We start from the raw sequence: 15778 nt of genomic DNA on the forward strand, positions 1-15778 counted from the left end.
GACTTGGTACTAAAATACATACTGTATGAAGTCAAAGATCATACCTACCTTGTTCATTTTTGTAAGTGTTCAGTAAAATTTGTTAAGGAATGGTGTCAATAGGAGCTTATCATTCTCACAAAAACCTAGGCTGATGGACAAACTCTTGTGGAAGAAGTGGCAATGTCTCCTCAGAGAAAAATGTCCCGAGTTTTGAGGCAGAGGAAAGTGAAACAATCACATTCTTCACTGATTTCAACTCATTTTAGAAAAATAATCACTTTCTCCAGATTCTAGAGGTTCCAGGGAAAGAAAGTTGCCCTTTGGCTTACATATGTAACAAGGGTCACTGCTCCTAGCACTAGCAAATGGGCATGTCACCAGTCTCCCTAGTCTGAAGACCTGGGCAGGTCTAACCCAACTGTAATTGGTTAAGATCCAGATTTAAAGGGGCTAATCAGCCTTGGATTATTGAGTGTGCACTAAAACATACTCATGAAGCTTCAATGCTATACCGAATGCTGCATTATCTATAGAATAATGAAACTGGATACAAGGAAAACACATGCCAAGACCTTGGTGGCTGGAGCACAAAAAAGAAGATGGGGGAAGAGTTTCATGTTTGGACGGTGTGATAAGTAGGAGCCAAAACATGATGACCAGGTAAGGGATGCTACTAGCCTTTGTATATCTTTCTGGCTGTTTCCTCAACCCAAAATTCTTTTTCCCCTTCCCTACCCCAGGGTACATTCACTCAACCAACCTTAATATCTCAGCACAAGCATCACTTCCTTGAGGATGTCTTCCTTGAATCCATAGATTAGATCTAAAGAGCATTTGCAGAAGATTTGCTGTAAGGTTGACCCTTGAGGGTCCTCTATTATGAGAAAGATTTTGATGGGTAGAGATAAGGCATTCCATTCCTAGTTCTGTTCAAAATTTTTCAAATATTTCCTTAAGAATGATGAGAAGAATGGATTGAAAACACCTTGAATAGTTCTCTAGAGCAGGATTTGAAAGGCAGTGTCAGCCCTTCCATCAAACCCTTAGAGAGAGTAGGGGAGCAGTCTTAAGGAACAACAGTTATGAAGAACAAATTCAGATACAAGTAATTCACACCAGTCATCCATTGTACATTGGATCCTTTGTCCGTATTTCATTAATTACAACTTTGTGGTATGTACTAGCATTCTGAGTTTGTAGAAAAAGTATCCAAATTCAAACAAGTTAAGTGATTTCACTTAACAGTTATAATACAAGATATTTGTGCACCCAGTTCTCCTGGCTACAAGTCCAGGACTTTGTCAGAACTTTGAGGAATCCAGGGCCAGGGATTTAGCTCAGTCATGCCATGCCTGCCTCGCAAGCACAAGGTACTGAGTTTGATCCCTGGTACAGGAAAAAAAAAAAACCAATACAAAAAAACTGTTGAACAAGAACTTTGAGGAACCTGTACTGGTCTTCAACAATATTCTCTCTACTTGGTTTCCCATGTTGGGTCTTTAGAATTTCATTTTCAATGAGGGAGTAGAGAAATTTCTATTCAAGCAGTCGCTACACATGCTCTTTATGGTATTTCTAGGATCCTTGAGCTGGTGGATCTCTGGAAACAGTGATCTAGAAGCAGAAATTGTAAACCTCAACGTAAGTGTACAAATTTCTAACTCTCATCTTGCTTATAAACCATAATCTGTTTCAAGTAAACCAGAACATGTCTTCATTTAGCAAAGTATGCAGGCAAGACCTAAGCATGATACTCTCTGAAGTGCCTTTGGCCTTCTCATGGACAATCTTAACTATTGTAGCCATTAGAGTTATTAGTTATCTCTGGATAAACAAGTCACTGGTAAACCATTAACCATATTCACATTCCCTAGTCTGCTATACTCTGATCTCAGAAGCCACTTTACAATTTTCAAATTTTATACGAAAGCAAATGACTAAATGATTTCCTACATTAGACAGAGGGAGGGTGGTCTTTCCCTGAAAGTGCTAGAGATTGGCTGCATAAGTATCTCTAAACTTTCTTTCCAATTTTAGTATATGTGCTGCTGAAGCAAGCACAGTATCTCTACACCTTCTAATGCTATGTCAGCTTCCCAGACATTGGGCTTGGCTCAATAAAAATGGAGCCTGTCCCAGAATAACTTACTACAGAAAACACATTCTGGATAATTGGGACAGAGGAAAAGGAGGTTAAGAATATGATATAAGGAAGTAGAAGAGAGGAATTTGAAGGCTTCCAACACAAAGAAATTATTAATACTAATTATCCTGGTTTATTAATAATTGTACATTATACAGATGTATCAAATTATCACCCTGTCCCCCATAAATATGTGCAATGATTATGCATCAATTAATAAAAATGAAATATTTAAAAATGGCCTGGAGTTCTACAGCTCAGTGCTAAAGAGCTTGGCTGCTATGCACAAGGCCCTAGTTTCCATCCCCAGCACTGCAAAAAGGAAGAAAAAAGAATGTCCTGTCCAAGGATTCTGCAACCATTGCCTTGCTTTGCAGGCCTATAAACCCTGTCTTCCTCCCAAAAGCCAGTATCAGGTTTGGTGTTATAAAGGAAAGGACCTAGAGCTTAGAGTAAGCCAAGCACTTGAGACAAATAATGGGAAATAAAAGGGGCTCTTTAAAGAAATGTCACTCTCTCTCTCTCTCTCTCTCTAAACAAATCCCTGGCACTGCCTCTACTGAGTCAGTTAAAGCCAGAAATGCCTCTGTCTCACATTTTACTTTTGATTCCTGGAATAAAATAGACAGAATGTTATTTATCTTTTTTGTCCATAAAAGTACTCCCTTCCCTTATGACTGTGGCAAGATTTCTGGAATGACCAGAACTTACAGACTCCATGGATCTGGGAGTGAGAATCTAGGATGGAGCCACTGTGTGTCATGAGGTTTGGAAGTGCAGATTCCTTATCTTAGCTTTTCTAACTTGGGCTCTGAGGTTTACTGCTCCATCTGTGCCATGCTGAGAGTCCAATTCTCTCTGTTCCCCTTTCCCTCTCCTCTCACACTGAAATTGAAAATTGAAGAAGCAAACAACTTGAATGACTAAATTAGGCCCAAATAAATTAGTTGTTTAATCTTGAAGACAATCCACAAGTTCAACTGTATCTATCCATGACCTCAAATCATTAGGATTCTGAAAAATTAAAATTGCATCGTATTTTTCTCTTTGTCTCTTTTCAGGTTAAATAAAAGTTGTGGAAACTTCAGGGAGAAGACTGGGGGGCAAAAAAGAGAATAATAAAATATAATACTCATTTCTAAATTAGGAATGTTTTTGAGAAATTCAGAGTTCTCAGAGTGTATGCATTGATCAGATCCTGAACTGGGCTCCCAAACTGAAAAGGCCCTTTCTTTTTAACAGAGGAATATATGTTTTTTCAGAAAAATTATACTCTGTCACTCAGTCATACATATATTTACTGAATATTTATTAACTGTCTACTATGTGTCAATTTTCTGGGTTCAGGACACAGAGAAGAATATTACTAATACTGTAAATATCCATGTGTAATTTGTAGCCGAGGGGAGACTGACTATATATTAAAAAATTCTCATAAATACATATCTTAAAGTGTGATAGTGATATGAAGTAAAATTATTTTTTACAATGGGAACATAATCCAATAGGGAATGAAGGTGGTATGAGAGACCTAATTTAGTTGTATGAGTCCAGAAAGGTTCATTTAAAAAGCGGTATTTAAGCTGAGACATAAAAGTTAAGTAGTTCACCAGCTAAAGATTTGGAGAAAATATTCCAAAAATTTGATAGGACAGTATTGATCCTGAGGAAAAAGAAGGAGGAAGTGCGAAGAGAAGGAGGAAGTGCAAAGAGAAGAAGGAGGAGGAGGAGGAGGAGGAGAAGGATTACCATCTGGTTATCCTGAAACAATTCAAAGGAAGCAAATTTGGCATGTGCACAAAATACATGATAAGGCTGAAGAATTCCCCAGGGGTGAAACCGTGGAAAAGAGTTTCAAGAATGATCAAATTGGGCCAGGGATTTAGTTCAGTGGTTCTGCTGCCTACCTCGAAAGTGCAAAAAAAAAAAAAAAAAGAATAATCAAATTCTACTATCCTCCATTGGAGGATTAGTCGTCCTTGTTACTGAGTTTTGGAGCACTGGAAGAATGTGTTTGAGAAGAGATGGAGAGAATGAGTTTGATTTTGCATTATTATAATTTCAAATGTATGTTAAATAGGTGATTTGATAGACTATTCTAAAGTTCAAATAATGAATGTAGGAATTCGAAACTGGGAGCTGTTGCCATATACATTATTATTGAAGGCATGGAGTAGTTGAATTCATTTAGATTTCAGCAGGCCCAATCTGGAACCCACTAGTCATATGAAGCCCTGGATAGCTAGTAATGCAGCCCCATGAGACTGTAAGTAAACAACATTATTATGTGATTTTTGATTATATTTTTCATTACTCAATTGTGCAGTGCTCAAGTGTGGATGGCATATACAACAGAACACTGTGTAGGAAAAGGTATAGTGCATTGCTATCTCCACCTTCTGCACCCACCACATACATTCAGTTGAGTATCAGTTGTCACAAAACCTTCTATAACTTGGAGAGTAAGATCCAGCAATTACTGATAACAGTATTTCAACCTATCTACTCATGTATATGCCAGTAAAAACAGGTGTTTATTAAGTAGGTATACAAGTTTTCTTAACTATTAAACTCGGGCCTTTTGTGTTATTTTGTAACATAATTTAATACGTAAAATCATTTTTATAGCTGTAGTATAAGAAGTATATACTTTTTATATGTGGCTAAACACAATCCCTGTTCACTCAGTGTGGCCCAGGCAAGCCAATATGTTGGTCACACATGATTCAGAGAAAATGAGAGCCTAGGGTGAAACTCTGGGTGATTCTCACATTTTAAGATTGGATCCAGATGAGAGGGTCAAAGAGGCACAAGGTGAGTGCTGAACCCAGAAGATAAAGAAATACAATGTTTCAAAAACAGGAGGGGAGAGAAAGAGGATGGAAAAAAAGAATTGAAGAAAAAAATGGAAATACTGTTTTTACAAATTGGAAGGGGACCAAGAATTGGAAAGAGTAGGGAGGGATGAGGGGGTAATAGATGGAAAAAATTAAGACGTGTTAAATACGTGCTCCAGCTCCCCAAGATATATGTAATCATTATGTACTGCAAACATGCACTAATACAAAGAACAAGGAAGTCATGAACTGTACTGAATAATGCACAGAAGTGAAGAAAATGAGAACAAGTGATCAATGAATTTAACATCAAGATCACTGATAACTTTACTGAGAGCTGTGTTTGCCAAAGTGGTGGTAGCATTCATTTGCTTATTTTAGGTCTGGAGGTGAAGTAGAGAAAAGATGATGAAGAAAGTGAGACTAGAAAATCCTTTCAGAACTATAGTTATAAAGGAGAGAAAAAAGATTTACTGAAGGAAAATGTACAATCCAGGAAGAATTTTGTTTCTTTCTTAATGTGAGAGTTGATGGTAATGTGTCATGTACCAACTCCATTTTGCATGCACCAGTGACCAGAAATGAGTCAATGTCAGGCTATAGACAGAAAGTTTGGGTCCACAGCTAAACAAATACATTCTTTGGGGTTCCCTGATGACATTCAACTTTACTGCTTTCAATTGCTTTTAAATAAGTGATACTTTAGCTTCTCTAATGTCCTCAATGGAAGAGGGACTTCCCTGTACAATTAATAGTCTGAGGCCCTGTCTTTCACTTGGATGAAATCTTCTCTACTTTTTTTTTTGTACCAGAGATCGAACTCGGGTTCTTGAGCTTGCACAGCAGGCAGTGAAACCACTGAGCTAAATCTCCGGCCCAACTTGGATGAAATCTTAATGCTGTCCTTAGTTTTGCTCAATGTCATCCACAACATGACTGCTGGAGTAACCTTTCTAAAACACATGTGACCATCATTGTCTTGCTTAACTTATTTCAATTGTTCCATATTACCTTCAAGATAAATCCCAAGATCCTCAAAAGGACAAACAAGGCCCTTTCTGAACTGATTCATAACTATCTCTTAGACCTCATCTATCTCCACATTCATATTTTCATCTTATCCTACACTCCAGTCAAGCAAAAGTATAAATCATTCTTTGAACCAGCTAAACTCTTCCTTAGTTCCCACTGTGGTTTCTCCTGTTATTTGAAAATGCCTTGCTCAAGTGCCTTCAGCAGAAGTGCTCAACCAAATTGTTTTAACCTCAGTTTCCTTGGAACTTTGTGAAAGGGACTATTTGGCCATATATGATGATAAGTGGGTGTTTATTTTGTAAAGTTGGAGAACACCTACATGGTGGGAATTCAGGGAATAGTTGAGTTCTTTCTTATATTAAACCATCACTCTTTTTAGGAAGTTTCTGAACTTTACCCCAGGAGAGTTTTATATCCCGAGCAAGAGATTGGTGCTACTAGAAGTTCCTGTGTGGGGGTATGCTAAGAAGGAAAGAAGGGTCTAGACAGAAAAACTAGAAGTGGGAGTATCGAATGGGAAACAGCTAACAGCACCATTTTGTTTGGAACTGAGGTTGTCATGGCACTGGAGGAAAAACATACTTTGATCATTTTAATCATCCGTTTTTTTACTAAAAGCCCATTAATATCACTGTACTCTTCCCATCCAAGATGCACAAGGCAGATAACTAAGTGCAGTGAAGCAGAAAAATTCAGGCCACTTCCAGAGAGATTATCACTTCCATCAGAGGCCTCGGAGTTGGAGATGGAGGGAGTGAGGTGGATTAGGATCCCCTAGCAAAACCAAGTCATTGAGACGAACAGCCCCAGAAAATTGCTGATGTTTCATAGTTGCTGTGGAAGGAGACAAACCCTGGCTAACATATTACAGAAACCTGATATGCAGCACAAGAAGCTTCCACTCTGGCCACTTTCAACCCTACCCAGAAGGTAGGGTTGAACACTCTAGTCATCTGAACTTTCCTGGGCTGGCTTGGGTAGGCATTTCTAGGATTCTAGTGTCCCAGGAAAAAGACTCCATCGCTTATAAAAGATCCTGGACTACACCAAGAGATAGGAAGTACAAAAATTAAATGCCATTATACTTCCCGTCTGATACTCTACTCCTTGTCAACAACAAAGCATACTTTCCTTTCACTGAACAGTTTTATCAGTTCTTTTAGGAAACAGGAAGTTGCAGGGTTGAACAGGAGATAAAACTTGGGAAAAGACAGGCTACTAATGAGCATTATAGGCCTGTTGAAATAAATCAGGTCACACAGAAGTGTTTACAAGATAGTGGAAGGAGTATGGGCCTGAGACCTACTTTATTCAAATTTGACCTTTACCAACTTATTAGCATCATGACCTTGGGAATATCTTTCACTGCACCTTAGTTTTTGCACCTGTAAAATTAAGTTAATAATTCCAACTTCATCCATTTGAAGATTAAATGCCTAATACTGAGAAGATAGTCAATCAGAGCTAATTTACTTCTCTATTTATGAGAAATGGAGGTAGAATAGAAGAAAGAAATAAAGGGACTGGAATACAACAAGCTGGGAAAGAAAAGGAGGGAGGTGGATCCCCAGGCCCCAGGAAGGATCTGAAGGTAGAATTGGAGCCCACAAGGCATGTGAAGAGACAGACCTCAAGACATAAAAAGGAGGCAACAAACTTCATTTTTCTCCCTGACTCCTAGTGCCCAGTGTGAGAGAGAAGACTTGAATCTATAGTGACACAGTGAAGGGAGGTGACTCCAGAGGCCTCCAGGGAGAAACACACCAGTGAAACAGAGCAATGGATGCTGAGAGCTACAGCAACACCTGATGTGTGACTTCAGTCCAAGATTCCACTAGAGAGGGTGTTTGTCCAGATGCCATTTTAGGGAGGGGCCAATTGATCCTGAGACTCAGAGCACCCATGAGTTGGCTTAATCTCAAGGCTCCCAGTGACCGGATGAGGCACAACCACGGGAGACATCCAAGGTAAGGGACCCTAGGTCAGGCTGGCAAAAGACACCCATAGTGTTGTAGGCTGAATACTACAGGCCCCAAACCCACAACCAGAGGTCAAGATCAGTCTGAATTTCTGTGAAGTTGAAAGCTCCAGAATTTGCACCCTGCCATATTACTGCAGGTTTGCTGGGATTATCCAGCACTGATCTGGCCTCTGTTTGCCTCTTTTGTCTACTAGTGACAATAGAAACCTACCCCAAGTGGGACACTATCACAAAACTGTAAACCCCAGAAGATAACCATGGGCTTGAAATCACTGAAAATCTTTGATTTTTATTTTTTTCTCAATTGTTTGGTTTTTTTTTTTTTTCACGAGCGTGAACATTGTTTTTAGGGTATTTTGTTTTGTTTAGTTTTGGTTTTTTCTTCTTTCTCTCCATTCTGTCTTCTTCAGCAGTTTCCCAAAGCTTGGGTAGTCTTCCTTTGTCATTCAACCTTTATTCTAATCTCTTCCTCTTCTTCTATTTCTCTGTTTCTTCCTCTTATCCCTTTTAAATTTTCTCCCCAGAGGGTAAAATTACTCTATCGAGGGAATAATTACTCTATATGAATTTCTAATTTGTTTTAGATTTTGTTATATAATTATATTGCATACCTATGGTGAAAGATGGTAACTAAGAGGTACAACAGTTTGTCATTTTCTAGACTATGCTTGATGCTACTGTTTTTATTGAATGTACTGCTTTATCCAAGGTGACATAATTGTTGCAATCAGTTGTTCTTCTTTGTATGCCAACACTGAGATTGTCTGGGGGTCATGAACAATACCACACTCCAGTATCAAAGAACTGGATGCTAGGCCAAATATGCAAGTGACTTCTCATCCCTAATGAATTTAAGAGGAAGGATCTTGGGACAGACTCAAAAGCCAAAAGCAAGCTATACCTGAAAAACATTTATGAAAAGTAGTCATTTCCTAAGGAGGTCTTGATACTAGCAATAAAGCTACCTACCTTAAGCAATTTACAAGCATCAATGCAGAAAATGAATTTAAAAAATAGAAAATGGCAACACACAGAAGCAACAGGCAATGCCACACCTCCAGCTTGACCAAGGCAAATCTGGGGAGCATTGAAGTGAAAGAAATCAAAAACCACCCAGCTGAATTTTCTGAAATGGTGGCAGTGGAAGTAGCAAAGCAGATGAATGAGTCTGTAGAAAAAGAGAAATCAGAAATAATTTCACAGATAACCAAAGGAATAAAGACTATAAAGGATATGGTTAGTAAATCTAGAGTAGATACAGATAAAAAAAATAGAGGAGCTTGGGAAAGTGATAGAAACCAAAAATATATAACATAAGAAAAACTGGATTATGTGAAACAGACATGAACAGATATCCAGGAGAATGAAATAATTCTATTGAAACCATACACAGCAGAGTCAACCGATGTGAGGATAGAATATCAGATCTAAAAGACAGATTGGCAGTTAGTGATCATCAAATAAAAGACTTCTTAAAAATAGCAAGGGACCACAAAAAAATCAATCCAACAGCTGCTAGATGATGCAAAGAAGAATAATATAAGATTGATCAGAATCAAGGAAAAATCAGAAAATAGTGCATAGGACATAAAAAACTTGTTCACAGAAGAAATGGTAGAAAACTTCCCAAGAATGTAAAAAGGATTTGACATACAGATAAATAAGGAATACAGAACTCCAATTAGCCATGATCTGAAAAAAATCTACAGCAAGGAATATAATAGTCAAGATTCCAGAAATTCCACACAAGAACAGAATATTATAAGATGTTAGAGAAAAGAAACAAACCACCTACAAAGAAAGCACATCAGAATCACAACAAACTTCTCAACACAAACCCTTAAATCAAAGAGAGCTTGGAGTGAAATATTTCAAGCACTAAAAGCAAACAACCACCAACCCAGATTGACATACTCTGCAAAACTATCTTTCAAAATTGATGGAGAAATAAGATATTTCCATGATAAAAAAAAAACACCTGAATAAATTCATGACCAGAAACCAGCACCCCAAAATGTTCTGTACCATATTCTGGAAAAAGACAACAATTCCATGAATATCAATAGAATGAACCCACCAGGCAAGGCAAACAGATGAACAGAAAGGAAAGAAAGTAAACCAACAACAGGGAAATAATATAATGACAAGGATAAGTAAATACATTTCAATTATAACAATCAACATAAATGGTCTCAATTCACCAATCAAAGGAAACAAATTGACAGAATGTATCAAGAAACAAGATCCAACGATGTGCTGCATACAATAAAAATATTTAACTCAGAAGAAATGCATAAACCGAAAGTCAACAGATGGAAAATAATACTCCATGTGATAGGAATCTGGAAAAAAGCAGGGGTAGCTATTCTATTTGCAGAAAAAGTAGGTTTCAAGCCAAATCCTTTCAGAAGAGACAAAGAAGATCACTACATACGTGTGAAGGAAAGAATCCAAGAGGAAAACACAACAATCATAAATATATATGCACCAAATACCAGTACACCCAACTAAATAAAATAAACATTAATGGGCATGAAAAATCAAATAAGTACCAATCCAGTTTTAATGGGGGAAGTCAATAGCCCTTGTCACAAATAGACAGGTCAACTAGATAAAAAAAAATCAAGAAAGAAATATCAGAGCTGAACCAAACCCCTGAACAAATGAACTTAATAGCTATCTACAGAGTGTTCCACCCCACAATAACAGAATACACATTATTCTCAGCTACATATGGGATTTTCTCTCAAAATAGACACATACTAGCTCATAGAACATGCTTAAGTAAATGAAAAGGAATTATAATTATTCCATGCATATTATTAGATCATATTGCATTGAAATTTAAATTCAATGGTAAAAGAAACCATAAAAACTGAATAAACACTTGAAAAATAATAGCATCCTCCGGAACAACCAATGTGTCACAGATGAAATTTTTAAAAATTAGACAGTTTCTACAATTAAAAGTTAATGCCTGTTACAGTTTGTGTCTAGACATCCACCCAAAGCCTCATGAAGTCATCTGAGAGGCTTTTTGGATGTGGCTGAATCTGAAGTGTGTGATGCTGGCATCAAGGGTGTGTGACTACTAAATTAGTCCACTGATTGGATTGGCACAATTCTGGGTAGGGTTATAGGTGCCCCACCCTGTATGTGAGTGGTAGCCAGGATAAAATATAAGGGACAGAAAGGGTCACTGCCTGTTGCATGTAGTTTTCTGCCTTCTGCCTGCCATGAACACTTTCTCCCCTGCAATGCTGCTCTGTCATGGCACCCTGCCTTGGAGCCAGCCAACTATGAGCTGAAACCTCTACAAATTGTGAGCTAAATAAAAATCCTTTCAGTTTGGGTGTTGGGTACATTGTCTCAGCAATAAGAAAAGTAACTAAGGCAATGCCAATAAAACATACCAGAAATTATAACATGCAATGAAAGCATTCCCATAAGGGAAATTCACAGCAGTGATTTCCTACATCTGAAAAACAGAATGAGTTCAAATAAAAGCCTAATGTTGAACTTCAAGCTTTAGAAAACAAAGAACAAGTTGACCCCAACATGTACATGAGGGAGGTAATTATACAGATCAGAAATTAATGCAATTGATACTAAGAAAATACAAAGAATCAATGAATCAAAGAGTTGGTACTTTGAAAGACTAAATAAAATAGACCAACCCTTAGCTAACCATATCAAAAAAGGAAAGAAAATACTCAAATCCATACAATTAGGAATGAAAAGGGTGAAATCACAACAGATCCAGTAAAATCCAGAAGATCAACCTACTTCCTACGTACTTCAAGAACCTGTACTCTAACTGTTCCAGAAATCTTGGAAAGAAATACACGGAGACACAGAATTTGGGTAAAATAATAAAATTTCTACTTGCTGCAAGCGGGCAGGACCACCAGAAACCGGTCTGGTTAATATCCGCAGTCTGGTTAATATCCGCGTGCCCCCTTGTTCAGCATTTTCCTTTTAATATCTTTTTTAACCCATTATCGCATCCCTACTGGTCTTTGATGCGTAAATACAATTCCAGTTCCTATTTACAAATCACAGACACAAGATAGGCACATATACATTGTAAATTCACCCAGCCATTGCAACTTTGTTAGGTTAATGAAGTTACTGGTTAGAGTCTGATTACTGTCACCTTAAACAATGAGAGTTACAGGAAAAGCAGATCTTAAAGGAGCACATTACTTATTTTGCTTCCACAACTACCATAATATTCAATCTACTAAGTTATCTAAAACTTTTCCCTATCATTCCTCTCTCTCTTTACTTTGGGATAATTCTTCTATCTATTCTAAGTTCTGTCCAGTTTATCTACATTTTTTAACACTAGCATTTGGTAGTGTTGAGCTGCAGCAATGCGCTGCTGTATAAATTTTGAAATCCATTGGATGACACAAGGACCAAACATTAATATTAATATTATAACAAGAAGAAGACTCAGAAGAGGTCCTATCCAAGTTTTTCCAACCTGGCCAAGTAAAATTAATCCCATAGGACAGCTATCCTATACCAAATTCCTCATCAAGAGCCTTGATCTGGTCTTTCAGTTTGTCTAGTGATTCTTGTACAACACCAGATTTATTAGCGTAATAACAACACTCTCTACCAAGAAATAAGTAAGTCCCTCCTTTCTGGGCTGTGAGCAAATCGAGAGCATGCCTATTGTGTAATACGACATTGGCCAGTGAATCTAGTCGGGTTTCTAAAGCCTGAAGTGTGTCTCCAATTTCCTCAAGATCTTTTTAAATTTCTTGTCCTAATGAAATATATTACTCTTTGTAGCCAAATAGGATCCCATGGGGCTGGCATATACATAGATATAGGATTACATTGACTTTGTTTACAATTGTTACAATTACCAGTGGCTCATCCAATAAGGGAGCTGTTGATCCAAACTTGTGGGGTTTTTTTTTAAATATAATTTCTCATTAGAATAGCCCCCACAGTCAGAAGTTACCCCAGATCCCCCATAATGTTCTTTTGGGCAGCCATCAAAGAATACTCTAAATGGATAGCCTTCCGGTTTCCATTTTACCATTTGAAAAGTTACATATTGTTCATCAAACTTTTCATTACTATGCCTAAACACCCATAGTTCAAAAACAAAGAAACAAAGCAGTGGTGATCTGGCACAGTGCAATAATCCATGTTGTCCTTGTTGGTGCTCCCATTCTTCAGCCGTAGGTTGACTCACCAGCCTCCAGAGTGGTGAGAGCAGGGCTTTGAGTATGTTATCTTTCTCGGCTCTCAGAGGCAGCTTTATTGTTACCTTGTGCAATGAAGTTTTTGTCTTTCTGATGTCCTCAAAAATGTATTACTGCAACTTTGCTAGGTTCCCACACAGCCTCTAGCAACTGTATAATTTCCTGTTTATTTTTAATTAGCTTTCCTTCTGCTGTGAGAAGACCTCACTCTCGGTAAGTCATGTCAATTTACCTTTTTACCCTTTGCCCATCAGAGTGCCCAGAGCTCAGCATGCTGTGCTGACTAGGAAGGAGGCCCAGCTAGGATCACCTCATCCTTTGTGGTTATCGCATATCCAGCATGACGAACCCCATCTTCCACGAAGCTGCTCCCATCCATGAACAGAACTAGGTCAGCATCAGACAAGGGTGTCATTTGTAGGTCAGGGCGGCTGGAAAAGAGCTCATTGGTAATACTCAAGCAGTCTTGATCGGGAGGGCCTGTCTCCGTGGGCAAGAAGGTAGCAGGATTTAAAACTTTTATAGGAATAAACCATAAGCGGGGGTTCTCACAGAGAAGGCCTTGGTACTGAGTAACCCGATTATTTGAAAGCCATCAATGCCCTCTTATATTCAACAGTTTCAAGACTGCATGTGGAACCTGCCCAGTCAGTTCCTGAACTAAAGTCAGCTTGTCTGCTTCTTGGATTAATAAAACTTAGGCGCCAAGGCCTGAAGGCAAGGAGGCCACACTTTTGCTACTGGATCTAAATTTTTAGACAACTATGCCACTGGTTGATTCCATGGGCCTACTTCTTGAGTTAATACTGCAAGGGCCACATGGTTTTTCTCAGTCATATAAAGAACAAAAGGCCACTTTACATCCGGTATGCCTAAAGCAGGGGCGGCTGCTAAGGTCAGTTTTAGTCTCTTAAACACCTTTTTTTTTTCCTATAGCCCAAAGCAAATGATTTTTTTTCCTTTAGAGCTTCATAAAGAGATTTAGTGATCTATGTAAAACCAGGAATCCAAATTTTACAGAAGCCTGTCACCCCAAGAAACTCCCTCAGCTGTCTCTTATCTCATTCATCTTTCCTCTTAGCCTGTTCCTTCTCTCTCGCTGACTCTCTTTTTACATACACTTTTTTTAGCTAATTGTAGCAACTGTGTTATATTCATACCCTCCCAAGTTTCTTGCTTTTGAATTTTCTTCTAATATCTTGAGCTGACTGGGTCACAAAGTCGTATTCATTAACTAACTGATGGTTATCAGGAACATTAGGATCAAAAGGTGTGTACATTCTGTAAACTTTACAGAGCTACTCATAAAATCTCTCAGGGCTCTCATTGGGCTCCTGCCATGTTTCTAGCACTTTAATCATATTTGTAGGCCTTTTACTTGAGGCTCATATCCCTGCCAGGAGGGCCATCTGATAATTGCTTAAGCTGTCCTGGTCTCCTGGGGTGTTGGGGTTCCAATCTGGCCGCTCATTCACTAGAAATTGCTGTTCATGTCAGGTGTCTGGATTTTGTGTGCCTGCTGGCATTCTAGGAGCATTGATCTTTTTAATTTTTTCTAAAACTCTCTGCATTTTTTTAGAGATTAACAAAGTTTTACAAAGTTCTTTACAGTCCACCCAATTAGGACAATGGGTAGCAAAAATGGAATCAAATAATTGAAGCATTTTGGAGGGGTCTTGGCAGAAAATAAATGACTTTCTTTTTCTCTGGACCTAGCCTCCTTTGTCTTTTTTAAGTCAAATCTCAAATACTGCACCTTGGTCTGACATATTTGTGCCTTTTTTCAACAGTCTTTTTTTCTAACTCACTATAAAGGAGGAGCTCATATTGTAACCTGTTGGCTCTTAAACCCTTTGAAGATGACCAATGTACACATATTATAGTAACATATTTAGAATTTAACCCTTTGATGACAACCAATGTAAACATATTTAAACTTTTTATAACAAACTTGAAACCAACATACATATTTTTGATAAATCACTTTTGCACGTCTTTTGACATACCTAGGCCTTCTGGCCTTGTATATTTTTTATCTTTTTAACAAGACAAACATACAAAATTTTTTATTATCAAAATTGTATCTCTTATCTCACTATAGACCTTTTATCACAAACTTGTGTTTAGCTGTTAAAATTTTAAAGTGTCCCTTTTTTGTTCTCAGATTGTTACATTTTAAATTTGGTTGGCTCCCAATAGAATGGTAGTAACCTTGAGTTTTGTTTTCTTTATCAACAAAGTACAGAAAAGAGCAAGTTAACCCTATAATTACAATTGAAGAATTTGCAATGTACAAGAAAAAGTTTAAGCACACAAATTAAACATCAACTCAAACTGAAACACAGATACATTTATCAATTAGCTAAAATTTATAACCCTTGTAAAATTTCTTACTTTCTCTAGGTTTGTTTTATGCCCTTCAGAGCTTTTTTAGCTGTTTTTAATCCATTACTTATTTTCTCTTTTTAATTTTTTTAAATTTGAGGGTAAGCCCTATTCGATTCTCTCTGAGTCTGACCACAGCATGCACCCTCTGGTGCTCGGAAGCCAGGCAGTTCTCATACTTTTGTCCCCA

The sequence above is a fragment of the Heterocephalus glaber genome, unplaced genomic scaffold (assembly GCF_053883595.1).
Source record: "Heterocephalus glaber isolate CG9 unplaced genomic scaffold, H.glaber_assembly_v1.0 deba00001546, whole genome shotgun sequence".
In the NCBI taxonomy this organism is placed as follows: Eukaryota; Metazoa; Chordata; class Mammalia; order Rodentia; family Bathyergidae; genus Heterocephalus; species Heterocephalus glaber.